The 26,783-nt window shown below is 47.7% G+C and overlaps 2 protein-coding genes across 3 annotated transcripts in view; one reads left to right on the top strand and one right to left on the bottom strand.

Moving 5' to 3' along the window:
* Nucleotides 1-24,740, bottom strand: part of LOC147732876 (very-long-chain (3R)-3-hydroxyacyl-CoA dehydratase 2-like) — a 225,507-nt gene extending 200,767 nt beyond the window's left edge. The window contains exon 1 of one of the 2 annotated variants that reach the window (XM_086957419.1): nucleotides 24,511-24,740. The gene's annotated coding sequence lies outside the window, so the exon portion shown is untranslated. The other variant, XM_086957418.1, reaches the window with a different exon arrangement.
* Nucleotides 24,741-25,148: 408 nt separating this feature from the next.
* The window catches only part of CEP70 (centrosomal protein 70), a 541,458-nt gene continuing 539,823 nt past the window's right edge, over nucleotides 25,149-26,783 (top strand). The window contains exon 1 of the mRNA XM_086957416.1: nucleotides 25,149-25,409. The gene's annotated coding sequence lies outside the window, so the exon portion shown is untranslated. The remainder of the gene's footprint in view (nucleotides 25,410-26,783) is intronic.

Genomic DNA, 26,783 nt, shown 5'->3' with positions numbered 1-26,783 from the left:
ATATACAAGGCTATTGGTCAAATAACCAAGTCTTTAGCTGTTTGCGGAATGTGAACAGGGAGGGACTTGCTCGGATATGTGCAGGAAGGGTGTTCCAGAGTCTAGGGGCGGCAACCAGGAAACGCCTGTCGCCCCAGGTGACTGTTCTAGTGCAAGGCACAGCCAAGAAGTTCTGAATAGAGGAACGAAGAGATCGGGTTGGGACATGATGGAGAAGATTCTGTTTGAGAAAGTGGGGACCTTGATTATTGAGTGACTTGTAAACAATACACAGCGATTTGAATTTGATACGGCTGCGTATCGGGAGCCAATGGAGATCCCTAATGATGTTTGTAACTGGTGCGAACTTGGGGATCCCAGCCAGCATTCGTGCGGCTGCATTTTGGATTGACTGCATCTTATTTGTCACTCGGACTTGGGCATTTAGACAGTCTTACACCCTGTCACAGACCCACTCACACTTATACACCCAGTCACACCAGCTCTGACACAAACATCAAACACAGCCACTCACACCACCCACTATGACACTGTCACACTCACTCACAGACCAACTCAGACTCCCAAACACTCACTTACACACCCACTCAAACACTCCTACACCCACTGAGATACTCACACCCACTCGCCGACCCACTGGTAGACTCACTTAGACCCTCTCACAGACCCATTGGGGCACTCTTGTACCACCTCACAGACCCACTCAGACACTGTTACACCCAGTCACCGACCCACTCAGACACACTCACAAACCCAGTCAGACACCTATACACCCACTCACAGACTCACTTAGACGCTCTTACAACCATCCACAGACCCATTTAGACATTCACACCCACTCATAGAGCCCCTCAGACATTGGCACACCCATTGGTAGAGTCACTTAGACTGTCACAAACTCACAGACCCATTCAAACACATACACCCACACAGACACTCACGGAAATACGCACTCAAACTCTTACACCCACTCACAGACCAAGTCAGATACTCTCACACCCACTGGCAGACACACTCAGACTTGTTTATCCACCTGCAGACTCTTTCAGGTACTCACACTCACTCACAGCCCGACTCAGTGATTCTGTGAGTGGTTGTGTGGATGTCAGATACTTATGAGCCATTGGCAGAGGCACAGAGTCAATCACATAGTCACAAATCCTAAATATGCTGGGGCGGGCCGCTAGTGAGCAGGTGGCAAGTGGGCTGCTATCTAAAGCAGCTCTGCTGGCTGAGTGCAAATATCTGACCACGATCCTGACAAACAGAGCACATCTGCCGCTTTAAGCTGCGGATATTGGTGGGGGAACATGGCAAGATCATTTCTGGACCCAGAGACGCCCACAAAAGGCATCGGGGTGCCAAAATTAGGCGATAGAATTTGGAGGCCTGGAAACGCGCTGAGACGGCAAAATGGCGATCGCCAGTAACGTGCAGTGATATCAGAGGGAGCCGGCAGGACCCGGTGGTTTGAGATTGCAGCTGCCCTCACTGCCGTGAAGACATGAGAAGGCGCTGGGATCCGCCGTCATGAGCGAGGGTAAGGAGAGGGGTGAGCTCTACTCGACTGGGCGGACTGGACATTGTGGGCAAATGCAGAGCTGGTAAAGGGTGCTGCGGTCTAGTCGGTCCCTGAAGAGTGTGTCTAAAGAGCCTGGGACTCAAAGTGAGCAGCTGGGACGCGCCAATCTCTCTCCTGTCTCATTCTTTTCAAGTTGGACTCCCTCTCTCATTTGTCACTGTAGTTTACCCTCTTGTTTGTTTCTTGTTTTTTTTTCTACTTATCTTTACCTGTTAATCAAATCTTGCTTCCCTGTAAGGGAGTGGGCGCTGCAAAGGAATGTCCAGGAGAGTTGAAGGCTGTAGCAGGTAGACCAATAGTGTTTGCAAAGATACCTTGGAAAAACGTGATTTAAAAAAATAATAAATGATCATGATTGCAATTTTTGAAAGTTAGCGTGAGAAAGTCACCATTGAAAAAAGAAAAAAAAAAATCTTGATCGATCATTAAACGTCTCTAGCCCTATAATTCCTTTTATCTCCCACGTTTGGAAAGTTTTGTCAATTCGAGATTTGGGTTTAGTATGTGAAAAAAGTAACACAACAGTATGGGGCGTTTCTTAAAAGATGATCCAGACTCCCAACCCATTTCTACTTCCGATCTCATTTAAAAAGGTCTGTCATCCTTGCAGTAACTGACACAAGACAAACTTCTTGGGATCAATTCAAATGCACTCCTGAATGTTGACGTTTGTCTATTTGTTGGCACAGCTGCCCTAGAATGCCCTTGCTTAACAGCGTTTAAGATTACTTGCAAAATGAAGTATTCATCATAGTAATTGTGAGAAAATATAGCTTTTGGGAAGCACGTTCGAAATATTTTTAATTCTCGCAACAGGGTTGCAATGAAAAAGTTTGAAGACCATGTCCCTAAAGTTCCAACTCTCCACAAGAGGCGGCAACGGTAACTGCGTGACCCAGGCACTTAGCACGACCTACCAGACCCCAATACCACCGGGACGTTCCATGGTTACCCTATACATCCCCATTTCAGATCCTGGTGACCCAGGACTCTCACTGTTTCTCTTAGTCCCCATCTCATTCTGAGCACTCTCCTTTCTTTCCAGATCTTGCCTGGGGCATGGAATATCCTTATCTGAGAGCTAGGAACTTCCTTAAATAATATCCGTAATCCAAGACTGTACTACTTCGGTCCAGGTGAAAAGCATCCATGCTCCACTATATAGGTGCCAATAAACTATAATATTTTCATGAAATCCATGTAAGGTAAATTTTCCTACAACGAATCTAAATATAACTAGAACGCAAAGCCAGTTATTCTAAAAATCTGTCCTGGATCATGCAGGATCTCCTAAACCTATGTTGGATACCCCAGGCTAAGCAACAAGACAGACCAGTGGTTATGTCGACACAGGTGAAGAAGCTAACAGGGACATGCTTTGGCTCCCTGAAAATTCTGAGGACGTTTCTCCCCCTCTTGCCAGGTGATGCCAAAGAGACGGTCGCCCGGGCTCTGATCCTCTCCCGCCTGGACTATGCCAACGCTCTCCTAGTGGGAGACTATAGCCAGACTACTCCTGGGACTCGCTCTAAGACAGAGTGTGCAGATCCATCTACGTCACCTGCACTGGCTCCCAATTGAGTCCAGTCTTAAATTCAAAATGCTGTCCATTGTCCAACGTGCCCTGTATGAGTTGGGCCCGCTCTATCTTTAGAAGCACTTTGTCTTTTACAAACCTTCTAGGCAACTGCGTTCCTCTGACCAGTTCTTAATACAGAACCCTTGTTTCAACCGCCACAGGCTGGGCGGGTGTTCTTTCACATGCAAAGCAGGCCTAGCCTGGAATGAGCTTCCGCTGGCCCGTAGGAGGATGTCGGACTCTGTAGATTTTAAGAAGAAATTAAAAACTCAGCTTTTTTGAGTTTCTCTTTTTTCCTTTTAGATGGGAGTGTGATGGGCTTTCTGGAACTAGCGCCGGGATACTTTGAGTAGCTGTGCGCTCTACAAATGTAATATAATATGTGTGGGTCCTTTTCTGGTGGAGACTGGATAAACTCAATGAAGAAAGGGCAGCACACACAAACACGGATCCTTTGCAGTGGAGAGACTGGGATTAGCAAGCTCCGGTGTATAGAGAGCTTGCATCGAGTCTGGGAAGAGCACAGGGTATAATATTGGTGTTTTGAACACATTTCCCCCCCTTCACATTTCCAAGCTCTAGAGTCGGCCACTGCAAACTGGATAACCGGCTGAATGGTGGTGGTGATCTGCATATGTTGTAGGACATTCTCTAAAGGCATTTTTGGTTCATTGGGTCTTTTTTTAATAACTTGAAGAAATAACGTAACTTGGTAACACCAAATGGACAAACGTCTGATATGTCAGACTCTTCCCTAGTTCTTACACTTGCATGTTGTGAATTCCTGTGCTATAGAAATCCTAATTCCTTAGAGTCATTGACTTCTCGGAGTACATGACTGACTCTGTCCCAGCCCTTCCAGTGACACATGCCTCATGGAAACGTCGCCTGATATTCTAGTGCTCAGCTCAACTCTGCTTAAGTTCATATGAGAGCTTTCAAATGTAATGCAAGGCAGAAGACGATTAGATGGCAAAGCTTTCTTTCTTTTAACACAGTCACTGTTGTTTTCATGTCTCGCCCACAAATATCTTTTATCTGCGGTTTGTTGTTGAAGACCTGTTGTGGACAATATTAATACAGTGGGCTTTGGGTCAGCCCCTTGCTTACCATTGGTTGGCTTCCCTTGTAATTTTTGTTTGCTTCTTATACAGTATTGTTTCTTCTGCTTTGTTTGTTTTTCTTTCATGGTACTGGTTTTCTTTTGCTGTCAGTACTCCATGGGAGTGAAGTTTTTTTTTTTTTATTTATACTTTTTATCCTCATTGGCTCTCTTACTCGTGGACTAGTTTGCACATAGTTTTGCACATGAGCAAAATGAGCCAATGGTTGACCCATTGCCCCCATGCTGTCAACTGGGGTGGACATAAGTAAAATGTAAATGACACTTTAACAGACCAATAGATGAAGAGGGCTGGCCGAAAGATCCTGTATCTACATATATATGCATATAGTTTTACTACTTTTTTTGGGGGGGAAACACATGACTTGCGAAACAGAAAATCTACCTCTACGTTAGACCTAAAGAACTTTGCATTTTGTGCATTACATTGCACCACTTTTTAAACTAGGGAGAATGTCATTTACTTGAGAACTTTGATTGTGCATTTTTTAACCAATCTACCATTAAGCATTTTAAGTCTAAAAGATGTCCTTATGCAGTGCCTCAGGTGAAGCATGTTGCATTGTTAATTTTGCAACTGTGCATGACACATGGGTGACCAACTTGGTATCCAGCCCACAATCCTAACGAAATAAAACAAATTTCAAAACAAAAGGCATCTTATTTTTGCCCTGCTTCTCCCCACCCCTACCTCCATTCTGCTCTCACTAGTGAAGTATTTGGTTTCACCTTGTTGGAGCCACAAGTCTGTGGGCTTGCCAGTGTGATCTTTATCGTAAGACTGAATCGGAGGAAGCAAAAAGACACACAAACGATGGACGGAATGTGGAACAAATAAACTATTCACCCGCAGTCATGAGATCTGGGATAAATCCATTGTTCTTTTGCTCCCCATGCCATTCCAGTGTAGAACGAGCCATATGCATATCAGTCTTGACCCTGCTCCTCACGTGATCAGTCCAGCCTGAACTGCCAAGCCAGGTCCTCTCTGGACCAGAAACAAGCATCCGGGGACTGGATCGGAGGAAGGCACTGGTCTTTGTGAATATACAGCAGCAATGGTCATCTAATAGCTCTGTACTGAAGCTTAGTTTAAAGGCTAGTGGTAGCCCTGCCATCCTCGGACAGGTCGAGAGATGCTTTTAGTCCAGGTACTCGAAAGTAACTGTTCTTCATAACAGCCTAGGTTTCCAACCCAGCGGTTTAATGTAGACTAGAGAGCAAAACTTTATCTAGGGCAGATTTGGGATCCAAAAATATCTCTGGCCCAAAACAAAAATTCTAACCAGCCCTACATTGCATGAAGCTTTGCCCTACACCCCTTTCAGAAAAAAACTGGAAAAAGCACAAAATGGTGTACTTCATTGCACGTTCTTCCAATATAGTTGTTAAAATGCATCTGTTCTTGTATACAATTCTGAAATGGACCAATGAATTATTGCAAAGCTGCAGAGTCCGTTTTAATACCAAAGGGTGATAGTTGTCTGAAGCCAAGCAACACTTCCTTGGGTTTGTTTTCTTGGCTTGCCTGCTCATCCTTCTCCCGTCACTCCTCTCCCACGTAACGGTATTCTCACCTATTTCTGTACTTGTGTCCGTTATATGAGGAGCACAGGCACGAAACCCTCCATTATCTGGTGCTCAGTCCTAAAATAAAATGTGGGGCTGAATTAGCAAAGCAGTGCACGGACCTCAAAGAAAGTGAACTCACAGGAATTAACTTCACAACCCCCTCATCCTACTGTATTGGAACGTGATCTCTTTTCCATTCAAAATCAATGTAGAAACGTTGCTTTATGTAGAATATATGCTTGTCAATATTTTTTTACCTTTGGGTAGCCATAGATAACCTATACATTTTTGTCTACCTCTGTGCCAATGCAAAGCAGTCAATGTTCAAGGAAATCCATCAACTTAAAACATGCATTTGCAATGCAATAGGTCTCAAATTTGTGAGAGTTTAAGCCACGGGTACTCATAGTACGGCCCGCGGGCCAGGGGCGGCCCGGCAAGCCTTCCCTGGCGGCCCGCGGACCTTGCAGACATGTACCCGTGTTTACATTTTTTTTTTTTTTTACAGTGTCAGCAAAAACCCCTGCGCAGCGCGACTCAGACTGTTGCTCTGTGGGTGCCGGGCGATTCCCTTCGTAGTCAGAGTGGGGCTGCAGGGGGGCTAAGAGGTGACAAAGCCTCATTAACATACGAAGTGTCTTTTGAAGAAGTGTGAAGTGCTCCGGTGAGGCTGTGTTTGTGTGTGTGCCTGCCCAGAAGCTGTCTCAGCCCGGGCACAAACAGGCAAGGTGGAGGGAGGGAGGCAGGGAGGGAAAGGGAGGGCGAGAGACAGGGAGGGAGAGGGAGGGAAGGAGAGTGAGGGAGAGTGATGGCAGGAGAGTGAGGGCAGGAGAGTGAGGGAGAGGTAGAGCGAGGGAAGGAGAGAGTGAGGACGAGGGAGAGGGAGGACGAGGGAGAGGGAGGGAGAGCAAGGGAAGGAGAGAGTGAGGGAAGGAGAGAGTGAGGGAAGGAGAGAGTGAGGGAAGGAGAGAGTGAGGGAAGGAGAGTGAGGGAGGGAGAGGGAAGGAGAATGAGGGAAGGAGAGAGCGAGGGAAGGAGAGAGTGAGGGAGAGGGAGGTCGAGGGAGAGGGAGGACGAGGGAGAGGGAGGGAGAGCAAGGGAAGGAGAGAGCGAGGGAAGGAGAGAGTGAGGAAAGGAGAGAGCGAGGGAGGGAGAGAGCGAGGGAGGGAGAGAGCGAGGGAAGGAGAGAGCGAGGGAAGGAGAGCGAGGGAAGGAGAGCGAGGGAGAGTGAGGGAGGGAGAGTGAGGGAGTGAGAGTGAGGGAGGAGCGAGTGAGGGCGAGGAGAGGGCGAGGAGAGGGCGAGGGAGAGGGAGGGCGAGGGAAGGAGAGAGTGAGGGAAGGAGAGAGGGAAGGAAGGAGAGAGGGAGCGCAGGAGAGATGGAGGGAGAGTGAAGGAGGGAGAGGGAAGGAGAGTGAGGGAAGGAGAGAGTGAGGGAGAGTGAGGGAAGGGGAGAGTGAGGGAAGGAGGGAGTGGGAAGGAGAGAGGGAGGGAGAGCGAGGGAGGGAGAGCGAGGGAGGGAGAGCGAGGGAGAGGAAGGGAGGAGAGCGAGGGAGGATAGAGTGAGGGAAGGAGAGAGTGAGGGAAGGAGAGAGTGAGGGAAGGAGAGAGTGAGGGAAGGAGAGAGCGAGGGAAGGAGAGAGCGAGGGAAGGAGAGAGAGAGTGAGGGAGGGAGAGAGTGAGGGAAGGAGAGAGTGAGGGAGGGAGAGGGAAGGAGAGTAAGGGAGCCCGCCAAGAGTGAGGGAGCCCGCTAAGAGTGAGGGAGCCCGCTAAGAGTGAGGGAGCCCGCTAAGAGTGAGGGAGGGAGACATAGTGAGGGAGGGAGACAGAGTGAGGGAAGGAGAGAGGGAGACAGAGGGAAGGAAGGAGAGAGGGAGACAGAGGGAAGGAGGGAGAGGGAAACAGAGTGAGGGAGAGGGAAACTGAGGGAGAGGGAAACAGAGTGAGGGAGAGGGAAACTGAGGGAGAGGGAAACAGAGTGAGAGAGAGGGAAACTGAGGGAGAGGTAAACAGAGTGAGGGAGAGGAAGACAGAGATGGAGAGGTAGACAGAGATGGAGAGGTAGACAGAGATGGAGAGGGAGATATAGAGAGTGAGACGTTCAGAGTGAGTGAGACAGAGGGAGAGAGGGAGTGAGCAAGACAGAGGGAGAGAAAGAGTGAGACAGAGGGAGAGAGGGAGTGAGACAGAGGGAGAGAGGGAGTGATGCAGAGGGAGAGAGGGAGCGATACAGTCAGAGTGAGGGAGACAGATGGAGACAGAGAGAGACAGAGGAAGAGAGAGGGAGGGAGAGAGAGTGAGGGAGAGAAAGAACGAGAGAGAGAGAGAGAGAGAGAGAGAGATGTGTGTATGCCGGGTCTGGTGGCTCAGTGGACGAAGGCGTCCGCTGCGGGGACCTGTGATCAACCTCATGGTCACAGTTTTTTTCTTGTTGCTCTAGCCCCGCCCCTTCCCCCACTGACCCCGCCCCCACCAGTGCGGCCCTCGGACATAAACCACACTGTAAATTTGGCCCCCTAGAGAAAGTTTGTGAGTACCCATGGTTTAAGCTATTGGCATTGTAAATGACAATGACTTTTACTTCTGTCTTAAAAAAACGACAAAAATAAAAGGCATTGCTTTTTAAAATGTCAATAGCTCAAACTCTCGCAAATGCGAGACCTATTGCATTGCAAATGCTGGTTTTTGTTGTATGTGGTAACAGGTGCATTAGCCGTAGATTGGGGCGGAACTGGGGAGCGACTCAGGAGTATAGTTACATAAAACATACCGAACAGACAAAAAATATGACAATGTGGAATTGGACACATTGTTTTTTAGAAATGAGAACAGCAAATGTATGTGAATGATGCAAATTTATGTAGGTCACTTGGCCACCTCCCATGTTATCGGGAGAGAATTTCTGGTACCTGCGACCCCTTGATGGGTGCACCTTGCTAACAAATGCTAGTGCATGAATTTGTTATGCACTGGGTTCTGTAGATGGGGGATGGCTTTGGCGAGTTGGGCAGGCTGAAGTGGGTGGAAAGTGGTATGTTGGGGATTATTCGTGTTGCAGTTAGAGTACATGCCATAGATATGCACATTTAGTTGGCTGCTCGGTGGGGGAAGATGACACTGGGTTTAAATCATGAGACCCGATTCCCATATATGATGCCTAAGGGAGGACTAATCAAAATACTGACGTAGACTGTACGGGGTCTCAATTACCCCCCGCAAAAAATAAGGTAGATATTTGCATATTTAGACAGGCATGATGTTCAAGTCGCTATGTTGCAAGAAACTCATCTGACCAAACACACAGAGCAAAATGTGGGGAAAAAGTGGGCAGCTGTAAAAAGTGACCTCACCTATTCCGCATAATCTAGAGGTGCCATGCTACTAGTCAAAAAAAGGTACTCCATTTACACTTATTCACACTGAAACCGATGTTCAGGGCAGGTTCTTGTTGGTGCAGGGTTCCATGGTTGTGTTCCTGAACACTTATGGGACAGATGTTGATGATCCCGCCTTCTACAGCGAGATTTGGAAGCATTTGGGGTTAACTTAGCCAATCCATGATAATTTGGGGAGGGGACTTAACATCTTGGCTGCTGTGGTTATTTTTCCCCTGTGCTGTAAAATTCAGGATGCCATATATTCATGACGAGCTCAGCTCGTCATCAGCACACGACCACCGTGGCGGATGACGAGCTGAGCTCGTCATCAGCATCGAAGGGGTTAAATATATATCTGGACCCGGTGATGGGTAGGTCTGCCACCACGGATTGGCATGGTAAACACGCTGCAAATACTGTCAGAGATTATGAATACAGTGGGGTTGATGGATGCGTGGAGAGTGCGAAATCCAGGCACGAAAGAAGGCACTTTCATATCATTGGTGCATAAACCATAGTCCAGGCTGGACTATTGGCTGGTTTCTAAGGAGGTGTGTACATGGACAGAGCAGGTGGTACATCTGACTAGAACGTTAACTGATCGTGCTCCTGTATTGTTGGAGTTGGCAGTCCCGACGTATAACATACCCCCATTTCAGTGGCGATTGCAGCAGGTGACTTTGCTGGATCCGATGTTTCGCACCACAATATGTACAGCTATTGGCAATTTCGTTTATGAAAGTGAAGGGTCAGTTAAGAAAGCAGGAAAGAAATATACTCTGTACCAAACGGTTTGTAGACAGTGAAACTCTCATGAGATATACACCACACAGTATTAAAAAGAATCTACTACGAACTGTGAACAATCTTTGCAAAACTGGTCCAAAGAGCGACTTTTCACTTAAAATAAGGGTTAGAAGGTGCCAAAGATTGTACTACCTGCAGCCTTTATACTGTAATGAAAACTTTACTGAAAGCCCATCTTCTGAAGCAACACAAGCACATGTACATAGGTTAGTAGCGGGTCCACACACACACACACTTCTGTGTTAAATAGAAATTGTCATACAGAGATGATTCTGTCCAATAACTCAAGGCTGTTTACAATACTTAGTATGTAGCAGGTAGAATCTTTATCAAAAAAAATTGTGTGGAACATAACGAACACATCTCAACAGCACACAGAGTTAGCCTCAAATACAAAGATTTCCAGTGTGCTCAATACCCTCTACACACCTATGGTGCATTAGGAGATCGTGTTTTGTAAACTCTTACATCAATTAGCTGGAGACAGGCTGTACGAAATTGGGCAAAAAAGATATGTTAGTTACTTGCCACTATGTAAACTATAAAACAAACACACGTGGAGAAGTGTGGCTCAATGGTTAGAGCGCCAGACCCTGATAATTCTCGCATCGGTGCTTATTCTAATCATGGGTCCCACTCTGCAACTCTGGGCAATAGCTTGCCTAATGTCCACAACGGCCCCAACAGCACTGGGATGCCTGGCTTCACCTTGGCGTTGCCCAGGAGTGGACATTTCACAGGGAGAAAGCCAGGAAGGGTTCCACAGCGGTATGAGTACAGCGCCAGGGCGCCCCGTTGCTGGGGCAGCAGTGTGCTTTACAAGTACAAATTCATTCATTTGACATGTCATGAGGGATATCATAGAATGTCATAAGTGATGTTATACTCCGTGTTAACTAGAACTGGTAAATTTCTGTGTTTTAAGTTCAGAATGTTATGGTCACTGACTAATTCACTTAACTATAACAATACTTTGGGGGGCGTGGCAAAGCAACATTGCCGACAGGACGCGTCCATGAACGGCTTCCCGCGAGCCCTCAGCTATCCTGCGCTATATTGGCATGAATCCCCCAGACGATACCGCTTCCAGATGGAGGCGGCTTTGCTGAGTCCAAGGGGGTTGGTCTGTCTTGTGGCCTGATGGAAGCTCTTGGAGGGTGGAATTATCAAGTGGGGCCGGAGCAGCCGCAAGGCTTGAGTGGAAGTGGCAGGACCGCACCTCAGTGGAGTATCTAGCTTGGTGCTGTTGGGGTGCTGATGACCCAGAGACAAACGTGCCTAGAGAGAGCAGCTGGTCCCCAAGTGGATTAGCAGCCTCCGCTGGTGCGAATCCTACCTGGGTGTAGTGCTTAGAAGGAGACCTGAACGGCGCAGCCCGTTCTGGGCCAGCGCCTAGAGCCACATGTCGGACCGCCACGGGCATTCTTTGGACTATTTCATATGAATCCGTCCCCCCCAACAGCATATGGCTGGGTCCAAAATGGAATGGCTAGCAACAAAAAGATGGATGTAACCAAGATCCGTGCCTGGGGGTGAATTTTGACAATGTTCAGCATTCCGTCCATCAACTTTTTGTGTTGCTCTCACACTGAGCTGGGCTTGACAGTCATTTACTCATTTATAGGTGCCTTTAAATGATACACAGAACTCAAACTTATCTACGCGATGAGGCTTTGGGTGTCTACGAAGCCAAGCTTTAGCATTCCCTGTTGGCCTTGATTTGCCAATAGTTGCCGCCATGCTGAACAACGTCCCTGATGCTATGAAGCATGTTTTTTACAAAATAAAAAGCTGTATAAGGCTGGATGAGTCATTTAAATTATGCAATGACTTGTTTTTTTGTTTCTCAAACCAAGCTGGACTTGTAAACAAAAAAAGTATCTGGTGTGAGGAGGAAGCGATGCAGGGATGGGGTAAGTACACAAGGTCAGTGGAAGCACATTGCCGGAAACACAACTTGAGGTTAAAGTAACAACACGCGGACAGGGAGGAGCATAGGTAGCGAGTGTAGCGGGGAAGACGTACACAAGGGAGGCATCAGGAAGACACATGCACTCTCAGAGTACTTTATAAAAAAACAAGCATTTGCAATACTATAGGTCTCGCATTTGCAAAAGTTTAAGCTATAGGGATTGTACAAGACAATGCCTTGTATTTACCTGTTTTTCTAATTAACACATAAATAAAAGGCATTGTCATTTACAATGCCAATAGCTCAAACTCTTGTAAAATGAAAGACCTATGGAAAGAAGCTGCTGCTATTGTCCTGGGCTGCTTGGAAAGTGAAAGCGTGCATGGTGCCCTGAAAGTTGCAGGAAAGCATGTAGTGCCTGCAGTAGGGAAAACTCATTACAGAAAATAGTGTTTACAGACTAAAAAAGACGTACCATGTAAATGGGTCAGTCTTCATGGGAGGTTACAAATGAAGACAAGGCAGTACTAAGGAGGGACTAGATCAATATTAACAACTGCTAAGCATCTTGCAAAGATTTGAAAGTCTGGATTTTTTCTCTGCTAAACACTTATAACAACTGCCACTTCCCCCCTCCCCCCCCCCCCCCCCCCCCCAACACCAGGCACCCACCCCGCAATTCGTATGCTTAATGTGCAGGAATGCTTTTGGGTTCACTGTCCATAACACAAGACAGTCACATTATTTATGCTGCCTTGCATTAAATTAAAGGGTATTTAAGGTGCTCTGGTGCCCTACAGTTGTAATAAGTAAATAGGTTTGTGCATAAACATCTGTGCATAAACATCTCTGCATTCCTACAGCTATCAATAATGCAGCCAATGGTTACTGCTTTTTCTCTCTAACTACCCATAAAAGTTGGCAACCACTGGTAGAAGCCAACGGGTCTTTCTTGTGAAACGTGGGTGCAGAGCTGCCAATCTCTACATTATTGTTTAAAAAGAAATTAATACATTTCAAAATACTGGACGAGTGGCAGGCATATTTAACAATATCTCAGAGCTGTACATTAACAACTGTTTAGCAGAATAAGATGCGAGAACTAGGAAGCACAAGCACTCTCATGGAGTGCTGAATGAAAATGATAACAGTACCCTAATGAGAGCATTGGAAGGATAAAAGTCAGCAAATCAAATGGATCTTAAAATGGAAGAAAATGGCGTCAAATATGAAGCAAAAAAATGAGAATGAATAAGCCAATGAATGGTAAGCAAAGTATGTGATGTAAGCAATGATTTAATTCACAGTAGACCAGGCAATGTGCTGTCTGGATAGCTTCACCCAAAAACTTGGCAACAACGAGCTTATGTAGGTATCTGAACAGCTTCAGAAGCTGAAACAATGTGCCTGACTCCACCATGGCTACTCTGTAGACATTAACTATTTAAACAAAAATTCAAGAAAAAAAAAAAAAAAAAATGCCACATGCTAATTATGCAATACCTAAAACTCATGTCACACATTACACTAGTACTAAGAGCAGACTATTAAGCTTCAAAGTGTGCACTTCAAACCATTGTTAGTAATGTCCACTCTGTTGAAGAGCTACAAGACCTACTTTTTAGGTCTTGCTGCGAAAAGCACGCTCTCGCTGAGAGAACTATAGCTGTCGGCTCAGCCGACAACGAGGGGAGACAAGAGCTGGCCACGCGCGCAGCATTGTCTATGGCAGAGTCGGATTCCGACGCACGCCTTGGGATTGGGCCGCGCGCGTCGGAATCCAACTCTGCCATGCGCCTTTGGGATTGGGTCACGCGCGAGCTTCTACCATAGACAGCTCACGTCGCGCGGCTCTTAGATTTCAGTTTCGCTTTGACTTGTCCCTATGTTGTTATCGGCGCTGTATACTGAGCGCTGTGGCGAATTTGAGCCGCTGGGCAGAGGGGAGGCAGCAACTGGACCGCCCTACCACCGGACTGCCTTGCGAGAAATCTGCCATTCTCTGTGGTGGAGCGGCTCTCAGTCCGCTGTCGGAACTGATCTACCCCTCTGCCCCTGAACCTAGCCTTCGGCACACTGTGTGTGCGTACAAGGAACCGCACCGGGCGGACCCCCCCCCCCCACCCAAGGCCACCCTGAACTCCTCCGCGAGCCTGGCCCTTACCCGGCCTCCACGCCGGGGCCCTGGTGGTGGAGGGCGAAGGTCCAGGGGGGGAAGGGAAACGTAACACCGAAGGACCATTGCCTGACACCAGGGGGGGGGCGACGGGAAGCTGCAGGGGGCTCTGCCCGTCCCCTTGGAGGAGGAAGAAGTTGAGGGGCCCCCGGGGCACATGAAAATGAATATTGAGAACTTTGAGGCGCTGAGGGAATGGCTTACCCGTACTCTGGAACCGATGTAAGTAAAGGATGGGGGGTGGTAGTGGTCGCTGGCTGTCTTGTTGGAAAGGCTCGTTCCACTTGTGGTTATTTGGCAGTGCGGGGTTGATTTCTCTTAATGAAGGCTGACACAGTCCTGTTTGGTACATGGTACCCTCACTGACACTCTGGTATGTGCTACACCTGATCAGAGGATTGAGATTGTCAGGCGGTATTAAGGTACCCAAACATTTTACATTTCACGCTTGAGTTAATCGTAATGAGATGTCTATTACTGTATTTTAAGCTGTGGCCGATGTTGACGTTTTGCCTGTATAGCCAGCAGGCATACTTACTGCAACACACTATGTGTAACTTTCCCGAGTGAATTGCTGAGTTGCCAATTGGTGGTTCGTCCTGCGCTATCTAGCCAGTTAAGATGCACATAACCGATGATACCTTCGCATAAAAACGGGATGCTGCGAAAATGTGTCCGAATACATGCTGTGATGTTTGCAGATTACTTTCCATTTTCGATCTTATGTGATAAACATAAAAAGCTTTCAGAAGTACCCATTTTTTTGCACAAAACAGAGGTGCTCCATAAAAACAACGTCCTTTCTTAGCTATTTAACATGACAACCAAGAATTTGAAATGAAAATATTATTATATATTTATATGGAATTTAAACATTGGGAAAAGAATTACAACGCCAGAGAAGCAATCTCAAAAAAACCCACCAACCTATGGCAGATCAACGTGACACTTCTGTATTTGACGATATTACCCTACACGTTAGCAGCGAGGAAGGCATACTGGTATAACAACTTTTTGAATAGGACTCCAGCAGTGTCTTTCTGCAGGCAGACTCCTAGTTTTATTTTTTTTTAGCACATTTATATAGCGAGACCTCGCCCCGAAGGTATTGGAGCGCTTAACATGAGCACCAGTTACGTTACACGTTACTTTAACCCAACCCATTTCAAACATTAGACTTTTTCAAATAAAGTGTTGTGGCCTTTTCCCGAAAAATATTGAGAGGGGAACCCTCAGAAAGGCACTGGAGTGGGTCAAGTTAGCTAGGAAAGCAGAATGAAAAAAAATTTCGGGCTTCTGCCAGCTTCCTGTGCAACCCTGTGGCGCTACTGGTTTCGAGCACAGAATCAACTCCCACGCACCGTGTGATCTTAATCGATTTTCTTTCTTGGACTGCTGGTGCCAAAACTTACAAATTCGCCCAACTATTAGCAAATACTTCCCCTGACAGAAAGTCAGACTGGCTTGTTTAACACAGCTGTCCTGTGTATTTTTTTTTTTAACTTAAAGAGTAGTCCAGACTGCATTATAATTTTTTTGTGTGTTTTCACTTCGCGTTTTGATGCTTCAACTTAATGTGGAGTGACGGTCAGAGCTGCCCACTTTGGAGCTGGGGAAGAAGCTTCGAGTCTCAGCGTCGGCTGATAGGGCCGGGGTGGGAAGGTGTTGTGCCTATCCCCCTCCAATCTGCACACTTCATCCTGGCTCTCTTCTCTGCATCTTAGTGTGTGCTTGATTACATGTGCGTATGCGTTCGTATATATGAATGTGTGTGTGCATGCGTGGGCCTGTCTGATTGTGTGTCTGGACAAATGATTGTGTCTGGATCTGTAATTGTGTGTGCGCATGTGTGGGTCTATGTGTGTTTGTTTGATGGCGTGTGTCTGGAACTGTGAGTATGTGGGTGTGTGATTGTATGTGCGTGCCGTGTGGATCAGTGTGTTGGATGGCGTGTCTGGATCTATGAGTCTCTGTGCCTGTGAGTTTGTGTGTATTTGTGCCTGCGTACACGTCTATGCTTGTGTTTGCCCGTGGTTAAGTGTTTAAGTACGAGTCTGTATGTGTACGTTTGTGTTTGTATGTTTTGACATGTGCATAAGTACTTGTTTCATATTCAGTCACCAGCACCAGGAGGCGCTGTCCAGCATCATCAGTGACATCTTGAGACCTCACTGGAAGTGATGCAACAACCCTATATAAAAGGTCACAGGTTCCAGTCACTTTAGTTCCATTTCTATGCATGCCTCAACCAACGCGGGGATCCGTAACCTCTGACTATTTTAGGGGCCTTTTAGGCCTGTTTTTTTTCTTTTAAATAGACTATCAGATTACTTTAGAAAACCTTTTATAAGCGAATTCAAAGACTGTGATTCTCAAAATGTACATCTGTCACATGCACAATGTATTTTCAGAATGTAAAGCAGCACTGTGCACAGTGACTTCATTGCAAACTGAGAATTATACACAAGAACTTATGTCTACTTTTAAATCAACAGGCTTCTGTAACTGTTGTGCACCTACGCAAAGCAATCACAACTAGCACCCCTGCCTACTTGACTAACTAGTTTGCCATCTTTAGTTGCCTTGGCACACTCGCACAAGGGCACACTCTGAATGGAGTTGACGAAATGCAAAAAAAAAAAAAATTCCTGCAAGCCTTCTCTATCTATGTACCGAGAATCTGGAACAATCTCCCCATATCCATTAGTACTGCCCAACCCTGCTCCATTTTATTATTATTTTTTTTTTGAAAACCTTTATTGAGAAATTCAAGTTATTACATGCGCAGGCCCACAACCACAGGGGCCGGCCGCAAATGAAGCAAGAAACCAGAAGTCGAACAACAATTAAGTAAAGGAGAAGCTGTGCGACTACCACACGTGGTCATGGGCACCCCAGGGCAAGAGGATACACTAGGTTTTCATTTTTACAGTTATGATGAAGAAGTAGCGGCGGCTATCTCAAAGGCGTCACACCATCCAGTTTAAGAAACAGGAGATGAGGGGGGACGAACCCCGCAAAGCAATCGATATTAGGTGAACACTCATACAGTTATGCAACAATATGGGCACCGAGGCAGCAACAGAGCTACAGGCAATACAGCAGCAATCAGTTTAACAGAGCACCATCCCATACACCCACCCTCCAATGACAGAAAGGCATAGGCAAGTGGAAACGCCTGATAGAAAAAGGAGAAGTAAAAGAGACCGCCAACCCTACTGGAGAGACAGAGTACACTCCCAAGAACAGACAGAAAAAGAAGAGAAATGGACCATAGAACAAAAACTAAAACAACAAACCCCCCCCCCCCCCCCCCCCACACCCACCACCCTGCACACCTGTAATGGCTACGGCCAACCCCACTAACAGCGTGCCTGTCGCCCAGGAACTGCCCCACAGAAGGGAAAAATATAAAGTGGAGGAGGAGAACGACAAACACACTCCCGGACTCCCGTACCCCCCACCCTTGGCGACCTCCCCAAAGCATATCAACCAACCTTTAAAAGCAAAAAGCAAGCGTCCAGCTGGGGAGGACATCAACCAAGTCTAACCACCTCCCGGAAAGAGCCCAGGCAAGATCAAATCCGCATTAAAACACATGTCGCTCAAGAGACAACAATTTCGAAAGAAAAATACAGCAGCCCAGTCAAAGCAATGGTGACGTGTCAAAGCCGGATACCAGATGAAGTCAGCCTTGGCCAGTGCGACTCCGCGTAGAGCCCCACGTCCTCCGAAGCACAATAGGCAAGAGACAGTCAAAATGTCTGCGGAGGTGCAGGGCAGCTAAATCCAAACAAGGACCAGTCACAAAATGGCGGAGTCCACAGGACCAGCAGGACAAGATGGAGAGGAAGGATAGACTTCTCCGATAGTTTCGGAAGGGCTTTCTACTGCGAGCAGGATCATTGGCAGCGAGGGTCCGCCGGGCAGAAAGCACATAGGAAGGACCATTGATAGCGACGGGTGCAGAGTAAATCGGACCAATAGAATCCAAATGAACCAGAGCAGGGCGCCGGTCGGGAACCTCAGAACGATGGGTCAAATCCTCCACCGGTATCAAGGGATGTTGGTCGCTTGTCACAGGGTCGTCGTCCGGTCCTAGGCGAATATTTTCCAGCTTTTTCGCGAGCCGGTCATACGTGACGGTAAACTGGGTATGGAGCGCCCTTATGGCGGCCATGATGGACCTCAACAATGGAGCGTCACCCGTCCGCTCCATCCCCCGGGCCACAGGGACGAAGTAGGACTCGAGCCCCGGGATCGCTACCAAGGCTCTAGGCACACACAAAGCAGACGGAAACTGCGGGCGCTCTCATCACCGGCAAACACTACGCCTTCTCCAGCCGCGGGGGACAGCCCTCCGACCTCGTCCCCCCAGCAAGGTCTCCGGTCACGTCCCCGGACCGCGGCTCAGGATGATCGTCGTCCGTCACGAAAATATATCTTCGTCACCTAGGAAAGACTGGATTGCGATGCAGAGTCTCAAAATCCAAAGTCGCAGGACCGGACCAGACCCCGGACTCACAGCCGCTGTTGATCAATTGCAATCCGGGTAGACAGGAAATAGAGGTCCCGGCGGCAGCCCTGAAATAGGCCCAGAAGAGAACACGACAGAACTCCGTCACCGAAGCAGTTAGAAAGACCGGGTTTGCACCAATGGTGTCAGGCAGACTTCACACACCCAGGCGCCCGGGTGGTGGTATAGGATAAATAGTAGGATATATCGGCCGCCGGTGGAGGTTGGCGGAGCCGGGAGCTTACGCGGCCATCTTGAATCGTTGCGTAGCTCCTCCCCAACCCTGCTCCATTTTAAACGAGCATTTGCAATGCAATAGGTCTCACATTTGCGAGAGTTTAACATATTAGCATTGTAATTGACAATGCCTTTTATTTACGTTTAAAAAACCAACACATACATAAAAGGAATTGCCATTTACAATGTCAATGGCTCAAACTCTAACAACTGCGAGACCTATTGCATTGCAAATGCTGGTTTAAATTAGTTTCCACTCATGGGAAACTATATGTTAATAAAGAAGTTGACCCTGTGATGTTACATGCAGTAAAATGGCACACAATACCACTTTTGAGGGCATACTAAACTTAGTTTATGGTGACAACGTCAATGCCTGTAGTCCGGGCCAGACTTTGTTCTAAAAGCACCCTGGGAAAAAACAAATTTGGCGCCTCTTCTAAACCTCCTTCAATGGTCTCCCTCTCTCACCGTTACACATCTGCCTTTCCTAGGCGCTGTATACAAAAACCTTTACTATGACAAAGTAACAATGCTGCTTTTGTGCTATGCTTTGTAGGGGCGAGGGGGATGTCGTGTTTGTTAGTGCCCTTCCATTTCTGGTGCTTTCCAGCAGTTTCAAGATCTTCTTAGAGTTAATTGTTGCTCAAATGAGTGTAATTACTGATATTTATGTGTTTCCTTAGTCTTCAGTGCTTGATTTTTGCTCCGGAGAAAGTGGCACACAGCCATTGAACGTCACTCAGAATTAAACTGAAAAGGTCATATAAGCAATCTGAAACCATTGCAGCTATGAAAAGCCTGCTACGCTGCCTGATGCCGTTTTACCTCATTATGTCAAAGTAGCTCCAGGAAACCTTCCTGAGGGTATCTAATTGCTTTATGAATATCATGGTTCACCGACGAACTCAAGAGCACCAAGAAGAACTGCCGAGCCCTCGAGAAAGCCTGGAGAAGGGAGCCAACACCGGACAACATGACCACCCTCAAGCTCGCCACCCGGAAGCACCATCAACTGATCCACGCCACCAAGAAAACAGCATTCAAGGACCGGCTGGACAACAACGTACACAACTGCAAGGAACTCTTCAACATCATGAAAGAGCTCTCCAACCCCAACGCCGGAAACAACGACATCACCCCATCGCAAGACCTCTGCAACTCCCTCGCCTCCTACTTCCACAACAAGATCGCTGACATACACAACAGCTTCAGCACACACACACAACGCTCCCCACGACCGCACCAACGCCTCCCACCACCACCCTCAGCGCCTGGACCCCGATCAACACAGAAGACACCATCCGCACTATGAACTCTATCCACTCCGGATCTCCGACCGACCCCTGCCCTCACCATGTCTTCAACAAGGCAGACACTGTCATCGCACCCCACCTGCGGGACATCATCAACACCTCCTTCGACACCGCCACCTTCCCTGAGAGCTGGAAGCACGCCGAACTCAGCGCTCTACTAAAGAAACCAACATCGGACCCCACCGAACTCAAGAATTACCGCCCCATCTCGCTCCTCCCGTTTCCAGCCAAAGTCATCGAGAAGACCGTCAACAAACAGCTGGCCGCCTTCCTCGAGACGAATGGATCCCTCAACCCCTCACAGTCTGGCTTCCGAGCCAACCACAGCACCGAGACCGCCCTCATCGCTGCCACCGATGACATCCGAGCCCTGCTGGACAACGGAGAAACAGCGGCCCTCATCCTCCTAGACCTCTCCGCGGCATTCGACACTGTCTGCCACCGCACCCTAGTGCAGCGCCTCAGCAACGTCGGAGTCCAGGAGAAGGCACTGGAATGGATCAACTCCTTCCTCGACGGAAGAACACAGAGAGTCCGCCTACCACAGTACAAGTCAGAGGCCACCGAAGTCATCTGCGGTGTCCCTCAAGGATCCTCGCTCAGCCCCACCCTTTTCAACGTCTACATGAGCCCCCTCGCGGCCATCGCACGCCAACACAACCTCAACATCATCTCCTACGCTGACGACACCCAGCTTATCCTCTCCCTGACCAACGACCCCGCCGCCGCCAGAGCCAACCTTCACGAAGGGATGAAAGACGTAGCCGAGTGGATGACGACCAGCCGCCTGAAACTGAACTCTGACAAGACGGAAGTCCTCATCCTGGGCTCCTCGCCCTCCGCCTGGGACGACTCCTGGTGGCCCCCCGCCCTGGGAACCGCACCCAAACCGACAGACCATGCACGCAACCTAGGCTTCATCCTGAACTCCTCCCTCTCCATGACCAGACAAGTCAACGCCGTCTCCTCGTCGTGCTTCAACATCCTGCGCATGCTACTGAAGATCTTCCGGTGGATCCCCACCAAGACCAGGAAGACTGTCACCCAGGCCCTCATCACCAGCCGTCTGGACTACGGCAACGCCCTCTACGCCGGAACCACCGCCAAGCTCCAGAAGAGACTCCAGCGGATCCAGAACGCCTCAGCCAGACTCATCCTCGACATCCCCCGATGCAGCCACATCTCCGGACACCTGAGAGACCTGCACTGGCTCCCCGTCAACAAGAGAATCACCTTCCGTCTCCTCACCCACGCACACAAAGCCCTACACGACCAAGGCCCGAGCTACTTCAACAACCGCCTCAACTTCTACGCTCCCAAACGCCATCTCCGATCAACAAGCCACGCCCTCGCCGCCGTCCCCCGCATCCGAAGAGCGACAACAGGAGGAAGGTCCTTCTCCTACCCGGACGCCAAGACCTGGAACTCCCTCCCGACCGACCTGCGCCTGACCCAAGACCACCTCTCCTTCAGGAAGAAGCTCAAGACCTGGCTGTTCGAGCAGCAGCGGCACCCCCCCCCATGCGCCTTGAGACCCTTCGGGTGAGTAGTGCGCTTTACAAAGGTCTTTGATTGATTGATCATTCATTCATTAGTAACATTTTTATTTCTGCTATTCTAGCTGTAACCATTACCTTTATCCGAAGATCCCTAGCAGCGCTTGCTGCGGAGCGAGCCTGCTGGAGAAACAGGTCAATGTTCAGCGTTATGTGCTGTGCCACCTTCCCTGCTCCCGACCTTGGCTAGCCCCTTGCTACTCCGGTGGTCTTAGTGGGTGGGGCCTTTTGTGATCACAGATCAGTTAGGTCCGGAGTGATCACCTTAGCAGTGAGCAGCCTTTAAACACAAATCCTCCTCCGCACCCCCAACCTGAATCAATAACTCAGGATAATGGAGGTGAGAGGCTGGAGAAGGGGCAGATGGTAGAAAGTGAGGGAGACAAACTAAAAGAGTGGGGAGATTTATAGAAAAAAAATTAACGCTGCAGCCTTCAATATTAAAAACGTAGGCAGGTCATTTAATTGTGTGCTCGCCTAAACCTAGGCCCAGCTCACCCATGACCAAGGCTTGCCCTGCCTGCAGTTTCACACGTTTTAGACCAACACACACTGCTAATTTAGTTGGATTGGCTGAAACAGGAAACTGCGCTGAAGTTATTACAGACCCCTCAGCAAGTACCACGAGAGGCACACACAGGGACCATGGCAGCCTCCTCTCCCTGAGAGCTTGTCTGCGGGGGATGGCTCAACACATGGGTATCCACTTACTCCCCTTACCTCACAGAGGAACTGGGCGGCGGTCCCTTCTACGTCCATCCTGCAGAGGAGGACAGCCCTTCCCCAGCACCACCCATGCTACTTCTACTACCGGCGCCGCTGAGCTGGCAGGTTGGGAGCCCTGCAGCTGGCGGGGTCCGCCTTCCACCTGTCACAGCCCCGCGGAGCAGGAGGACCGCACATAACCACTGCATACTACCGACACCTTGTGAGGGGTACAAGTAAGAGGAAAGAAGGGCCGTACAGGGAGCAGAGGGGCAGCTGGTTAACAAAAGCCAGCGAACTTCACAGCAAAGGGCTAGCAGGTAGAGTTACCATTCATAGTTAAATGCATGTGCACAAGGCCACGCCCTTCTCCCTCTGTGGGAAGAGTGCACATCTCCTGTCCTTCCTATGCGCAGACAGGGAGGGAGAGAGGAGTGAGCGAGCAGGAGTTGCGCTAATGCCGCGAGGCAGCCGTACTCGTGCACATCTCCTGTCATCCATACGCGTGCACATCTCCGGTCCTCCATACGTGTGCACATCTCCTGTCCCCCTTCGGCCAAGAAACCGACAACAATAGATCTCAACGCATGCACTGCTTTGCTAGGCGAGACCTAAAAGAGTAGCACCTAAAAACAGAGCAATGGAAAGACAAGTAATAGATCCATGCCCAAGAGGATAGACAAACCCAAGAAGAGGAAGTGAAGCTCAAACAAGCTAACAAATTAGTAACAAGCAAATAAAAGTGATAATGAAGCCAACCAATGGTAAGTAATGGGTGGAATCTAAACCAGCTGAACTGGAACAAAATGTCTCACAATGCGGTCTGAGGCGAGACCTAGAAATGGAGCATCCATTCTTCATAAGTAATCACATTTCAGAAAGACAGTGAATAGGCTGCATCTTTAGTTATGGGCACAATTTTCTTATAACTCAATACCTTTTATTGACTTTGTCATTTACAGAGCTATATGGGGAACATCTTTGACTTTAAAGGCAACTTTCGAAGCCTTGTACCTTTAACAGCCCTCAGGACCCATAGTGCAAGGTATATAAATTCATAACATTAATATTTTGTATAGTACTTGTTCATAATAATGTGCTTCATACAAAAAACAAGCAAACGTTCCTAAAAATATAGAAATGTCGTAATGCACCATAAAACAGAAAAGGTGTTTTTAAAAATTGTATTTCTTTACATGGTGAATGGTAAAATGCAAAAACAAGGATGACAGACTCTGCATGGCCCTTATCAGCATCACTGTTAGGGAAACGTGACATTACTTGTTTTGGAAGATTCGACACAGCTACTAAAAAAAAAAAAAAAAGTTTAAAATCGCGCAATGTAGTTTTAGTTACGTGTGATGGATCTGTTAGTAAACTTAATGTGCACCGGAGGCTCTGTTTGAGTCAACTGTTCTCTTTTAGCCATGTGCATCGCCCCACCTCCATGACACAAGAAAGGGGACACTCGCACCGCGAGAGACTAAGGCAGCCCCCTTGTGAGGTCTCTGCAGCAGACAATGCCAAGGGAATCACGGTTAACAATGCCCCACCTCATGAAGGACCCATGGGTGCCCTGAATGTGGGTTGACCTTACTTAAGATTCCAAAAATGAAAACATGTCCCACGCGAGACTCGAACGACTATCAAGAACCAAATGATAATGCGCTAAACTGTAACCCAAAGAAGCAAAATATATATTTAATTTATTTCGCAAAAAGATCCGTTACAGCTGTTAAAATTTACAATATCCATCAATCAAAAACACTATTATTAAAAGTTCAAATTTGAGCATGCAGCTCAGCTTCGGAATAATTTAATTCATAATTAACAGTGTGGAAACGCAGCGCTTGAAACCTTCGAAATTAACCTACGCGGGAGGAGGCATCACAGAGCAGTGACTGCCCAGTGGAAGTGAGAGGCTCAGGCACCAGGAGTTTGAATTACACAAACCAAGGCCGCCGTGTTTGCACCTGCCGAGCCTCGCCTTTTACTCACGGGAGGAGCTAACCACGCCATCTACAACGTTCGCCAGTTATTTTGCCGTCACTCACCTCCCAGTGACCGTCCGTAGAGCACACAGCTTCCCCAACAACAGTACCCTGACAGCAGATCCTCTCATGTGCCTCAGGCTTCGTAACCAATCACAGCGGCCAATCGCGGTCTCCGCCAATCAAATAATAGTCGACCTCCTCATGCACAGCGCGGATTGGTTCCGATTATTACAAGCTATGTACGACTGGTAACACTTGAACCAAAGGTCAGTCAACCTAGCACATCTCCCTGTCTTGTTTCATGTGTGAAACTGTGTCTGAGATAGAAACTGAAAAGGGACAACTTGAACGTAACGTCATTGAAAAAGCGGCCATGTTTTAAGGGAACTTTGTCAACAATCTTTATCTATAGACACAAAAGTCCGAACAGGACTATAGAAAACCTTGAGTATGTTTATTTTTATTTCAATATCTAAATATGGATATTTTAAGTTTGTATCGGTTAGTTAAAAAAAATGCTTCGCAAAGGTCTCTGAAAAGAGCGAAGGAAAAAGTGATTCTAGAAGAAGTAACTCTCAACTATATATTTCAAAGTTAGAAAAGTAAACCCCTTTGTTAAGGTTGCCTTGGTTCCAAATGGACGGGGGCATTGAGCAGTCACACCGGTTTGATAGTCCTATTTTGGTCTCCATGCTGACTTAAATCGGTTGGTGTTCAATTTGGTTTCAGTTTTGACACATCCCCTCTCCATAGTTCGGGTATATCTACGAACAGTTTGCGCCTTGTTTGTATGTCGGTGCGCAACCAGCTGGCGGAAGGAACGTTGCCTTATTCCGATCAACTGTGGCACGAACATACTTGTTGACCTTAGTTTACTGTTCAAAAGCAGCACAAATTCGGCGCCTGTTTTTCAATTGGTTAGACCCTTGGGGTCGGCACATCTTGAATAGTCTATAGGGGTAAGTAAACGTTCTATGAATATTTTCGTATTAGACACGGCCTTGCCGTCAGTATTATATTGTATATATTCAATGTGTCTTCTCTTAGGAAATCAGTGTCGGTGACAAAAACAATATTTTTCATATCCTAATCTTAATCGCAGGTGGCCGGTTCCGCAAGCCGTTGTCAGGCAATCGCTTCACAGTAACCGCCAGCTGTAGCACTAGAGCGCGCATTCTGGTTTGTGTTGGGTTCCCGAGAAAGCCATTGAAGGTGATGCTAAAGCCCATCATATGTCAATGGAATGCAGACTGCTCTTCAGAAGCAGAGAGCGTGCAAAGTTGTTCACTTAATAGCCTTGTTGACAGATTCGCACTTTACACAGAGCTCACGTTTTCAGTTTGCTTATGCGTAATATTTCCACGTTTAAATTGTGCATATATGTGTGCCATTTTTCGTCTTCTGTGTGACCCAGTGAGTGACAGTTGTAGTGATCAGTCGCACACAAACACGTTGTCAATGTAATTACTATTTATTTTTTAGATCTTGTCTAGGCAGCGCTTGCACTACATCTTCCAGACATGCTGTATTCAAGATATGTGCATAAAGCTCCGCCCACTTTCCACCCATCTTTTTAATTGTCTCCTGTCCTTGTCCTTTGTAAATGGTGACTTTTCATTGGTCATTAGGCTTAGTAGTCCCTCCTTAGTACCGCCTTGTCTCTTCTTGTAATCTCCCATGAGGACTTCTCTGTTACATGTGTTGTTACTCCCTAGGTTTTAATTACAGCCTTAAGGCACTATTTTCTTGGAAGGCTTCAGGTAAGACACACACTTGGTCCTAAGCTAGGCAGGCAGTGGTTACCCCACTCACTAGAACATCGATGGATTTAGGCCCAGATCATTGTACTGGGGTGAATGTAAGACATTGATCTACATTCTGTCCATCAAATTGTTTTTTGTAATTTTCTCTCTGAGTGTACTGGGGTAGCTCAGACGTGGGTCCCAGAGCCTCCACACCACTGGAGTCAAGCTAGCCGGGCTGATGAGAGGTGTTACCTCGAAACCGGTCCGGTCCTCGGATGCTTGATTCCGGTCTGGGAAAGATATGGCTGTGTAGTTCGGACTGGACTGTTCCCATGGGGCACAGGGTCAGAGCTGATTTGCATAAAGCCATTATCTAACCCAGGGTGGTGTGGAGTGCAAAAAACGATGGATTTAGGCCCGGATCATTGTACTGGGGTGAATGTAAGACATTGATCTACATTCTGTCCATCAAACTGTTTTTTGTAATTTTCTCCCTGAGTGTACTGGGGTAGCTCAGACGTGGGTCCCAGAGCCTCCACACCACTGGAGTCAAGCTAGCCGGTCTGATGAGAGGTGTTACCTCGAAAC

This window comes from Lissotriton vulgaris, chromosome 2_1 (genome assembly GCF_964263255.1).
Source record: "Lissotriton vulgaris chromosome 2_1, aLisVul1.2, whole genome shotgun sequence".
Taxonomy (NCBI): Eukaryota; Metazoa; Chordata; class Amphibia; order Caudata; family Salamandridae; genus Lissotriton; species Lissotriton vulgaris.
Note: the sequence above shows the minus strand (reverse complement) of the source record. Positions and strands in the feature narration are given on the sequence as shown.